This window comes from Chelonoidis abingdonii, chromosome 8 (assembly GCF_003597395.2).
Source record: "Chelonoidis abingdonii isolate Lonesome George chromosome 8, CheloAbing_2.0, whole genome shotgun sequence".
Lineage (NCBI taxonomy): Eukaryota > Metazoa > Chordata > Testudines > Testudinidae > Chelonoidis > Chelonoidis abingdonii.
The window spans coordinates 24,879,693-24,892,224 of NC_133776.1; the positions used below are offsets into that span (position 1 = coordinate 24,879,693).

Here is a 12,532-nt window from a genome sequence, read left to right on the forward strand (position 1 = left end):
CGATCATGGGTTTGTTTTTTTTTTTAATTATTATTATTATTTTGCTGCTTGGGGCAGCAAAACCCCTGGAGCCGGCACTGGTTCTTACACTCTTCTCTGAAGCACTCGGTACTAGCCATTGTCAGAGACAGGATACTGGAGTAGGTGGACTTCAAGTCTGATCCACTATGGCCATTCCTATGTTTTATGTTCCACAACAAGAGTCATGTGAATGTCCAGGTTAGGGCTAAATTAAAAATCCCACAGTTCTTTCAGAAAAATAAGGATAACCTAGTGGCACAGACAACCTTCCAAATCCCCCAAAAGCATGTTTTAATAGTTAAAGATGCCTACAAGCTATTGCTGAATTCACAATGGTTGTTCCACTTGCTATACATGCTCACTGCTTTAGCAGAATTTAAGTCATTAATTTGTAAAGCTTTGAGATATGTTGAATATAACAGGTACTTTAAAAAAAATTCTATTGTATTTTAAGATGATGCCCTGCAGTCCTGAAAATGCCATACCCTGGGAAAGCAATTACACACATGCAGTATAGCACCACTGGCAATTTAACACGCACCATACTGGCATTTTTCATTTGGAAAAGAGGAGTAAATTGCAAATTTCAACTCCAAATGAAATACTGAAGTGTATTTGAGAAAGAGATATTTCCATATTTTTCTCCTTTTCCTTTAGATAGATTAATCTCTTGAAAAGTCTGCATGGAAAAACAGAAATATTTTCTCTTCAGGCCAGTCTTGTGGGACAAGCTGTTTTGAAAGTTACAGAAATACTCTGAAAGTCTTCCAAGCTAGATTTTTACAAAAAAAAGTAAATATAAAAACGATCTAATTGCCCCATGACTTGTCACAATTTGTGTCTGTTTACTGAAAGTTAGAAGTTATACAAGCCTTCTTGGGGGGAAAAAAGAAAGTCATTTAAATAGTTTGCTGGTCATACTGACCTCTGGGAAAAGCATCAGAGATTAGGAAAAAAATAACCATTTATGCACACGGCTCCTTATAAATTACACAGTGTGGGGAAAAAAGCATGCAATTATATAATTAACACATTGACTCTAAATGGTATAACCCTAACAATTTTTCCCTGTTAGTTATTCCCCAAATCAATAAAAAAAATACAATGCTTAAACTGTCATTTAAATCATTTCAATTTGTATTTACTTCTTACTAGGACATCCAGACTGCAGTAACAGCCATCTTTCAGATTTAAATTTTGGGAGATTTTCCACGGCATGCCAAATGACAAAACTTAACCTCCCTTAGCCTCCTTCCACCTTTAGACTATAATGTCTACTTAGATTGTAAACTCTTTGGAGCAAGGAAAGACAGTTACCTTTTCTGTAACTGGTGTTCTTTGAGATGTGTTGCTCATGTCCATTCTATATTGGGTGTGTGTGCTCGCCACATACACCGGTGCTGGAAGTTTTTCCCTCAGTGGTATCTGTAGGGGACCGGCTCTGGTGCCCCCTGGAGCAGCATGCATATGTCGTGATATCAGGAGCACCGCCGGCTCCCCCAGCCCTCAGTTCCTTCTTGCTGGAAACTCTGACAGAGGGAAGGAGGGTGAGTTATAGAATGGACTTGAAGAACACCGGTTACGGAAAAGTTAACTGTCTTTTCTTCTTTGAGTGCTTGCTCATGTCCATTCCATATTAGGTGACTCCCAACCAATACCCTTGGAGGTGGGTAGGAGTTCACAGACATGTAGACTGCAACACAGCTCTGCTGAACCCAGTGATGTCCCTGGATTGCTGAGCGATGGCATAATGCGCTGTGAACATGTGAACCAAAGACCACACTGCAGCTCTACAAATGTCCTGGATGGGAACGTGAGCCAGGAAGGCCGCTGAGGACACCTGAGCTCTGGCGGCGGCGGGACCTGTGCCAGCTTGTAACAGGTCCAGATGCAGGAGGTGATCCTGTTGAAAATCCTCTGCAATGACATCGGAATGTCCTTCATCCTGTCCGCTGTCACAATGAAGAGCTGGGTTGACATGCGGAAGGGCTTGGTACGCTCCAGGTAAAATGCCAGGGCAGATGTGATGTCCAGGGCATGCAGCCTTCTTTCCTCCCCAGAGGTGCGCAGCTTGAGGCAAAACACTGAGATGAAGATGTCCTGATTAACATGGAAGGAAGACACCACCTTTGTCAAAAAGACCAGGTGGAGTCGCAGTTGAACTTTGTCCTTGTAGAACACTGTATACGGAGGCTCTGTTGTCGGGGTTTAACCTCCCACACACATCTCGCAGATGTTATTGCCAGCACAGGTGGGGGAGGGAGCAGGAGCCCATAGGCTCAAAGGGGGGCCCCCGTGAGCCTAGAAAGAACGAAGTTAAGGTTCCACTGTGGGACAGGAGTCTGGGACAGCGGAAAGAGTCTCTCAAGGCCTCTCAGGATTCGGACCGACATGTCATCTGAAAACACCATCTGACCTTGGATCAGTGGGTGAAAAGCAGAGATAGCCGCAAGGTGCCTCTGATGGAAGAGAGGGCAAACCCCTGATTCTTAAAATGGAGCAGATAATCTAAGATAGATTGTAAGGAGGAGCACATTGGAGAGATGCTATGCTCAGGTGCCGCGTGGGAGAACTTGGTCCATTTGGCCAGGTAGGTTGCTCTAGTGGAAGGCTTCCTGCTTTCCAGGAGGATTAGCTGGACCTCGCTAGAGCAGGCCCGACCCTCCAAGTTCAACCATGTAGCATCCATGCTGTGAGGTGGAGGTGGGGTTAGGCTGGGGTGTAGGAGATGCCCGTGATCCTGTGAGAGCAGATCCAGTCAGTTGGGAAGGAGCCAGGGTGCGGCTACTGCCAGGTCCATCAGTGTGCCAAACCAATGTTGGAGCAGCCACACAGGGGAAACCATGACGACTTCGGCCTTGTCTCTCTTGACCTATGTGGGGTCTCTGCTGATGAGCAGGATCGGTGGGAATGCATACATCAGATCTCCCCAACCATGACAGGAGGAAGGCATTGGAGAGGGAGTTTTTGCCCAGACCCTGTAGGGAATAGAAGTGATGACACTTGTTGTTCTATTTGGGTGGCAAACAGGTCCACTTGGGGAGTTCCCCACCTCTGGAAGAGTACACGAGCTGCCTCCAGATGGAGCAACCACTAGTGGTAAGAGGAAAAGGATCTCCTGAGATGATCTGCCAGCGTGTTCCTGACACTGGAGAGGTGACAGGCCTCCAGGTGGATCGCATGGTCAATGCAGAAATCCCACAATCGGAGAGCCTCTTGACAGAGAGCCGATGAGCATGCTCCTCCCTGCCTGTTGATGTAGAACATCGAGGCTGTATTATCTGTCAACATTCTCACCACCTTGTCTGCCATGTGTGGCAGAAAGACCCTGCAGGCCAAAAGTACCACTCTGAGCTCTTTGACATTTATGTGCAACATCATCTCCTCTGGGGACCAGATGCCCTGGGTCTGGAGGCTGTCGAGATGCCGAGGTCCAAGGCGTCTGATATCAGCTCGATTGAGTGACAAGGACTGTCAAATGGAACTCCTTCCAGGACCGCCCTGGGGTCCGTCCACCACTGCAGTGAGTCAGTATCTTCGGTGGGATGGTAATAACCTTTTGCAGGTGATCTCTGGACTGGGAATAGACCATCACCAGCCACCGCTGTAAGGGCCGCATCTTGAGCCTGGTATGGCAGACAACATATGCACATGCTGTCATGTAACCCAGCAGGTGCAGGCAAACCCTGGATGTGGTCAGGGGAGTGTGGAGACTCACACGATGAGGTTCACCAATTCTTGGAACCTCTCCTGTGGTAGGAACACTCTGGTGCAGGTGAAATCGAGCACCACTCTGATGAACTCTATTCTCTGTACCAGAACTAATGTTGACTTCTTGTCATTTACCAGTAAGCCCAGAGATCGGCATGTGGCCTGCAGCACTGTGACGTCCCTTTGGACTTGGGACCGGGAGCAGTCTTTGACAAGCCAGTTTTCGAGGTACGGGTCACAATGCTTGAGGTAAGTGGCTACCACTGACATGCACTTGATAAACACCGAATGGGAGGGCCGCAAACTGACAGTGGTCGGGTCCCACCGTGAATCATAGGAAGCATCTACGACCTTGCAATATCGCTATGTGGAAATATGCGTCCTTCAACTCGAGGGCGGCATACTGGTTTCCTGGATCCAGGGAGGGGATGATAGAGGCCAGGGAGAACATGCGGAACTTCAATTTCTTTAGGTATTTGGTGAGGTCTCGCAGGTCCAAGATGGGCCATAGAGCACCAAAGGCCTTTTGGATTAAAAAGTACTGGGAATAGAAACCCTTGTTCCTGTATTTGTGAGGAACCTCTTCCACCGCACCTAACTGCAGCAACCCTTCCACCTCCTGCACAAAGAGACTCTTGTGAGAGGGGTCCCTGAAGAGGGATGGGGAAGGTGGGTAGGGAGTTGAAAGAACTTGGGACCTGTACCACTATATTGAAGACTCAGTGGTCCAAGGTTATAATGGTCCATGCCAGGAGGAAAAAATGCTGGTTGGAGAAAAGCAGGAGAGACGGATCTGGGGTATAGAGAGACAGTAGGTCACCCACGGACACACCCACGGACACACTCAAAATGCTCACTTGCCCCCATTCTTATTGCGGGTCGAGCCCAGTTGGGCAGAGGGAGGAGGTGGTGGCTCAGGCAGCATTTGTAGACCCTGCTCTTTTTGTGGGGCAGCTGTTGCTGGGGTTGGCTCTCTTGGCCCTGAGCTAGCTGCGGTTTGAACCGCTTACAGGCTGAACCAGAGACGTACACCCATAGAGTTTTCAGGGTAGTACAGGAGTCCTTTAGCTCAGGCAGCTTACTGTCTGTCTGGTCTGCAAACAGGGCTTGGACATTGAAGAGGAGGTCCTGCATTGACTGCTGAGCTTCTGTCGACAGGCCAGAGAGAGCAGCCAGGATGGAAATGGCCAAGGCCATGGTGCGAGCCACAGAGCCTGCTATGTCTGAAGCCATCTGGAGGGCCACTCTGGCCGCAGTCGCACCCTCCTTGTGGATCGCCTGGAATTCCTTCCTGGACCCTTTGGGAAGCAAAACCTCAAACTTGGCCATTGCCTGCCACATGTTATAATCCTAGCGGCCAAAGAGAGCCTGGTGATTGGCCAGTCTCAGTTGAAGGCTGGAAGATGAATACATTTTTTGCCCAAACAAATCCAGTCTCTTCAAGTCTTTGTTTTTGACCATAGCCCCAGATTTACCCTGCCTCTCCTTCTGATTAACAGCCTCAACTACGAGGGAATTTGGGGCCAGGTGCGTGTAGAGGTACTCGTGGCCTTTAGCTGGCACAAAGTATTTGCATTCAGCCCTTTCTGAGAGGAGGGGCAGGGAGGAGGGGGTTTGCCATAGGGCATTAGTAATTTTTGATACCCCTTCATTTAGGGGTAAAGCCACCCTGCCAGATGCTGTGGAGTAAAGGATATCGAACAGGGAGTCCATTGGCTCCTCCAGCTCCTCCTCCCAAAGCCCCAGCTTGGAGGCAACTCTCTTCATTAGCTCCTGATGAGCCTTAGCATAATCTTGCGGAACTGGGTGAGGGGGACCTGTGATAGCTTCATCTGGTGATGATGAGGATGAAGCCAGTGCCATGGGATCTGCCACGTCCCCTGGTGGTCCAGACTTCTGGGGCCTCCACCTCTGGTGGAGGGCAGGATGCTGAGGCCCATGGCCTATCTGAGGCCCCCACCACTGACTGAACTGTCTGTGAGGGCTGGCGAAACCCCATGGCTCCCAGGGGTACCAGGCAGCTGCCAGCCACTGGCCTTGGGGCCATGGGGTCAGTTGCGGTGCCAATGATGCAGATGGCACCATTGGTGGTGGTGCTTGTCCCCCTGTCAAGGACTCCAGCTCAGTTTTGGAGCCGGAGGCAGAGTCGTCTCTGCCAGGCGACCATGATCAGGCAGACCGGTGTTCCTTCTCTGCAGTGCCAGCCACTACGCCTCGACATAGACCTGACCAACCAAGACGAGTCCCTTCGGCAGGAACTTGGGGACCGTCAGCATTTGGTGGATCAGCATTGGTAATCCATCAATCTATGCCTCACACTGCTTGACTGGTACATGGAACGAGATCAGAAGTTGGATTGGGTCAGTTGTTGGGAGGATCTCCCCAATCGCAGGGATCTGCATCTTGGCGACAAGCATCAGATGGTCAGTGACTGTTGGCTGTGTTCAAACGATGGTTTGTGTGGCTGGTGCCAAGGTCTTAGAGACAGGAAAGGCTCATCTCGATGCTCTTGCCGGGGAGCACCTGCCTGGGTAGGTCTGTGCAGGCATCTGGCAAGCCACACATTGAGTCCCAGTGTTGGTGCTCAGGGTTTGGAGACAGAAGAGGGATTCGTTGAGCCTGCCTCCCTGCATCCGAGGCATGATGGTTCCAAGCAGGCAAGCACTGGTGGGACATCCCCCCTGATGGGGAGTGGTGCCGCTGAGGTGGGGACACACGGTAAAGTCCCAAGGCAGGTTTACCCTTGGCCCGAGGTAATACAAGAGCTGGTGTGGGCAGCACCGGTAGGGTCCGGATCTCCTGCACTGCTTGCAGGGCCTTGGGTATTGATGGGACATCTAGATGACAGAGGCCCTTGTCACTGTCCGGGGTGGCAGGGATGGTATGGGATTGGGCTGGACCACTCAACTTGAGCTGGGGCCCAACTCCCTGACAGAAGTTTAGGGCCGCCCAACACAGGTACTACCTCTCCTCTGGCCCTGACCTTTCCCATACAGGAAGTGGGAGATTGTCCCCTTGTGGTTCTCTTCAGTTTCTTGGCCAGAGCTGGGGAGGGGGATCGGTGCTGGCTCAAAGATGGCACTGGTGGGGCACTCTGCACTGACGCTGTGGTGCTTGGGGCCAAGTCGGACCTCTGCTCTTGTGCCGGGGTCAGCGCCGACTCCATCAGGAGTGCCCTGAGACGGTTGTCTCTCTCTCCTTTTTTGTTCAGGGTCTAAAGGATTTACAGATGTGACACTTTTCGCTTTATGTGTCCTGCGCCTAGATACTTTAAACAACTAGCGTGCAGATCGCTGATGGGCATAGGCCACTTACAATGATCACAGGGCTTAAAGCCTGGGGATCAGGGCATGCCCCATCCCTAGGCTGAGTCCCATTCCGGACCAACTAAACTAGAACTAATAATAAGGGAACTATTAATTATTTTACAACTATTGTACAGGAAATGTTTGGAAGAAACACTGAATGAAATGCAACGCTAGCTGAAGCAGCGGATGTTCCAGCACCATTACTGGTGGCACGATGGAATTGAGGGTGGAGGGAGCTGGCGGCGCCCCTTATACTGCAGCATGTACGCGCCACTGCAGGGGGCGTCAGAGCCAGTCCCCTACGGATATCACTGAGGTGAAAACTTCCAGCACCAGTGCATGTGGCGAGCTCACACACCTAATATGGAATGGACATGAGCAAGCACTTGAAGAAGAATGGACTGTACTATATGTCAGAAAAATGCCTACCGCAATGGGAATCCAGTCTCAGTTGGGACCTCTAGGTACTACTGCTAGTACAAATAAATAATAATTGTAATTATAAAATATTAAAGCCATCAACATTTAACAGCACTGAGTAACAAAGCAAAAAGAATACTAGACTGCAGGATTATACAATAAATTTTAAAAATCATGGTTTGGGTAAGCTAAGTCAGAAGTATATAGCAGTGCAGTTAGGATAAAAACAATTTTTGTGCAGAGGGCCAGAACAATGCCTAAATAGGGCTTAACTGGGACCCAGCTGATACATAGTCCTTGCATTGGCCCTTTTCACTGGGGTGAATGCAACCCTCAACTGACTCTAGTTTAACACATATTTTAGAACAGTTTTTTAAGAAAGCCAACCTCATTATACTTCAATAAAAATATGGATCCTTTGTCAGCTGCTGAAAATTCACAAATTAGGACTTTTAAAACCCATTTGATAATGTTATGCCTTTTATATCCCATCTGTCTTCCTTTTGTATTTTGCCACTGTTTGGCCTTTTGACTCTCTCCATTTTTGTGTCTCCCTGTTGATCAAAATTTTTTTCTCTCCACATTCAACGACATTGTTCCCTCTCTCTTCTGCCCAGAATCCTTCCCCATTTCTCATAGTCATGTTGCCAATGAGGCCCAACCAACTAGTATATTTGATTTTCCATTAATTTTCAAATTCTTGCTTGGAGAGCAACTTTCTCTGTTAGTTTCTTGGGGGCACTTACGCGGTGCTCTGGATTTAGCAGTCAGAGAAATCTAGCCCTTTCCCTCTTATTTTTAATGAGAGCAGCAATGTGCTTAGATTAGACAGCCATAGAAGAAAATCAAACAAAAGTTAATTTTAAAAGAAAGTTATTAAAGCAGGCTACTAAACACTAACAATTGTCCTATGACACTCGGGATCTTGAAGAGTTAAAAGGTTTTCCAAGGAACATATGGTAAAGGGAGATAAGAAACACTGAAGTATTCTTTGCATTTCTCACAATAAGTATCTGTTCAAGAGGAAGAACAGATATACGAATCTGAACCAAAAAAAGAGCTACATCAATTTTCAAAGAGATGTTTATGCCCAATGAAGAAAAGCACATTTGGTGCATCGTACATTGGAGACATTGTTTAAGAACAGTTCAGATTTGTAAAATTATTACCCTCATATTGGTTTTTAGATCACTGCCTGCAAATCTCATCTTTCATGGAACTGCTTTCTTCATGCTGGACATGTTCAAATACGCTTGACATTCTGCATTTCTAAGCTGTTCTGTGTGCCTGACTCATTTTCCTTTTCCTTTTCCTTATTCTCTGTTATCTTTTGAATTTGTGCACCTCCTACCCCAACATGAATGTCCAAGTGTGCCACTGTGCAACAATAAAAAACAAGCAGATACTTGAGAAATTAGACCAAAGCACTGTAGTTCAATAATAATAATCACAGCCTACTGACAATAATTAAGGAACTTCATACAATTTCTTAGTGAAATGTGTGTAATATTTTACATTCAAAAAGTGTTAAATTAATCCTAAAGTACTGCATCAGTCAAAGGAGGTGTGCAGAATCTAGACAAAATGCAGGTGTAACCATAATTTAACACATACAAAAATCTGTCTTTTAAAGTATTTATAACTCATTCATCATCATGGTCTCCATCTTACAAAAACTGTACACAGTTAACACAGTTTTTAGTTCTCTACTGCCAAGCATGACATTATGATTTTTTTTAACAAAACACATCATCCTCATCCTGGGAAGGTTATAGAGGAGGAAAAGGTTTTACCTTTTGAGTTTAGGTCATACTGTGTTCTTATGTTAATGAGCTTGATAGCCAGGAGCCAGTGAGAAAGAAAGTTCTTACCCTCTCTACCATAAGATGCACTATTTTTGTTGACAGTTCCCTGCCTGAAGAGTGCAGTTGTCACTGTACATCATCTAAAAGAGGAAGCAAATCTGAGATGATCCAGTCCCCTTTGACAACTTTAAAAATTAGATCCCAGACTATTCAGTTGATCTGGTATTCAATGGAGATCCAACATAACTTCCAGAGCACAGGAGTGATGTTGTCATAGTATTCCTTCCCAGATCTGAACATTAGAGTTCAGAAAATGAGATACTAGCATGAATCCTCTAAGCTTAATTACCAGCTTAGATCTGATAGCACTGCCACCACCCAAAAATATAGTGTTTTGGGACACTCTGATCTCCCCAACCTTCCCTGGGGACCCCAAGAACCCAAATCCCTTGGGTTTAACGGAGAAAATATCTTTCGCCCTCCTTCCCTGCCCATGACTTCCTCCTGGGCTACCCTGAGAGACTACTGATCCAATCTCTTTAAATCACAACACAGAGAAGCATGTCCCTCCCTTCCACAAAGAGGCAACAGATTCAAGGAAACAGAGAGAGATTCCACCTCTCCCCCCCCGTCTCCCCCACCAGTCCTGGTGAGTTTAAACCCAATCCCCTGGGATTAAACAAGGACCAAGGGAAAAAATCAATCAGGTTCTCTTAAAGAATCTTTTAATAAAAGAAAGGAAAAAGTAAAGAATTATCTTGTAACTTCAGATGTAAATATACAGGTCATAGCTACAGCCACAAGAGAGAAACTTTCCCCCAGTACCAATACAAATCAAATTCCCAGCAACTACACATATAAAGTTAACCAGCCAGAACCACTTTGCAAATAGAGAAAAACAATCAAAAGACTAAAATTGCCGTTTCTTATTACTATTTGACAAACTTAGAGAGCCTGTAGTAATGTCTGGTCTCTCTCAGACCCCCAAGAGAAGAACCACCAACGACAAAGAAACACACAAAAGCTTCCCCCCCAGATCTTAAAGAGGTATTTGGTTTCCTGATTGGTCCTCTGGTCAGGTGTTCCAGTTCCCTGCTTGTAACCCTTTACAGGTAAAAGAGACATTAACCCTTAACAATCTGTTTATGACAGATGTGTTTGTGCTTATACTGATGAATGGGTAGGATGCTGCATTCTGGACAAGATGAAGATTTTATAGGGCCTTTATGCTCATAGTTACTATAACAGTCAAGCCTGGAAACTACAAATGCCTAGACCATTTTGGCTAGATCAGCATCTATTAAGAGTGGAGAAACCACTTTGTCAACTGTATATGGAAGAAGACATTTTTAGGAGCTGTTGCTTATCTGGATTTCCAGTAGCAGTTAGGAATCAGGAGAACCTTAGTGGTCTAGGGGCAGATAATTTTAACAAGGAGGATAGGAGATAAAGTTAACATGCTGGTTAATCCCTTGAACTCTGCCACCACCTCGCCCCCATTAACTCCATCTTATTTGAGGTTTTTGTTAGCTTTTTCCTTTTTATCCAGGCCCTTCCTTCAGACAGCTAAGAGATAGTAACGTTAACTTTTGATGCAAAATACATATATAGCAAATGCTGTCTGCACACTGCTGGCATTTTAGTCCAGACCATTTCCCAGTGTTTTACATATATATTAAAGAGGGGAAAAGATAACAGTTTGTGAGGTTTCTGAAGGCAGAGACGCGTGTGTCTATTATAGTCCTTTAAGGATAGTTTGGGAAGAGGGACTTAAACCATAACAGTGCATTTATTTGTACCCAGTTAGGTCAACAAGACGAGTCAGTAGTGTCCAATGACTGACAATGTCAAAGACTTCTGAGGTAAAAAAGGGAAAACCTCACTGTAATTGGGTGGCAGCATTTACTTGAACCCACCCTAACCTGTTAGCAGTTGATGAACCTACCGGATGGCGTTAAGTGTATTTTGCTATTTCATTGTTACATTACTCTACCCAGATGTAAGACAGTGGCTCTCTACGAGAGGATGTAAGATGTGAGCACAGCAGTCCACAGGGAGGAATTCTGGGAGCAGCTAACCCTGAAGAAAAGGCTTGAACTAGATTTTGTGTTTCATTTAATGTTCATTTTGTGAATAAAACTAAACACCAAAAAGGGGAGAAGAATTAACCCTCTATGACTTATGTGGATGGGGTCTCAAGTCACTGGCTCATATTCACTATCCTCTGTATATTGTTTGCCCATTGTTTGCCCATTTTGAGATCTTTCCAGTGTTTTTGCATGCCAGGGTTTTTAAGAGTAGAAGAGTACCATGAATACCTCACTAATATGGGATGACAAGTCAGTAAAAGCCATCTGTGCCCTACTATTTTTCAATCCCACATTAAATATTATCGCTGTTGTAGGCTTTGGAGTGAAATTCATTCAACGCCGTTAACATTAAGAACTGCTGTTTTAGATTTGAAATTACATACTCTGCATGCGGCAGTTTGCTCTGTAATAACAGTGCCATTTGGATGAGTCAAAGCTGTATCTAGAATAGCACAATCTGTACATATTCCAAACATATCTGTCTCCAGATTGTGTGAACACAATGTAAGCCTTGTTTAAAAATGGGCAGTGTTTTAATAGCTATTAAAATAGAAAAGTAATTAGTAACTATTTATTTTTAAAGAGTGAATGCCCCAAAGTCGGACAGCTTTTAGAGCATTTTGCTAAAAAAATCTTTTTTATTAAACTTTTTCACCATAATTGTAAAGAAGACAGAGGAAAGAGAAAACCAATTTCCAAAAAGAGCTTCTAGAATCCACAAAGAGAGAAGTGATATTCCTTACAGCAGGATTGGTAACCTTTGGCATGTGGCCTGCCAGAGTAAGCACCCTGGTAGGCCAGGCCGCTTTGTTTACCTGCTGCCTCCACAAGTCTGGCTGATCATGGCTCCCACTGGCCGCGGTTTGCCTTCCCAGCCCAATGGGGGCTGCAGGAAGCGGCGTGGGCAGAGGGATGTGCTGGCCGCTGCTTCCCACTGCTCCCATTGGCCTGGAATGGCGAAGCGCGGCCGGTGGGAGCTGCGATCAGCCGAACCTGCGGACGCGGCAGATAAACAAATCGGCCCAGCCCACCAGGGTGCTTACGCTGGTGGGCCGCATGCCAAAGGTTGCCGATCCCTGCCTTTCAGTCTACTATGGGCCTCACAATGCAGATCTAATATACCTGTGCAGCACTGGCACACAGGCACTGCAGAAAACTGCAAGATTAATAACCATAC

At 46.1% G+C, this 12,532-nt stretch overlaps 1 protein-coding gene across 1 annotated transcript in view; it reads right to left on the reverse strand.

The window, feature by feature from the left end:
• Positions 1-12,532, reverse strand: part of LEKR1 (leucine, glutamate and lysine rich 1) — a 136,482-nt gene that overhangs the window by 64,196 nt on the left and 59,754 nt on the right. The gene's annotated exons all lie outside the window — the stretch shown is intronic.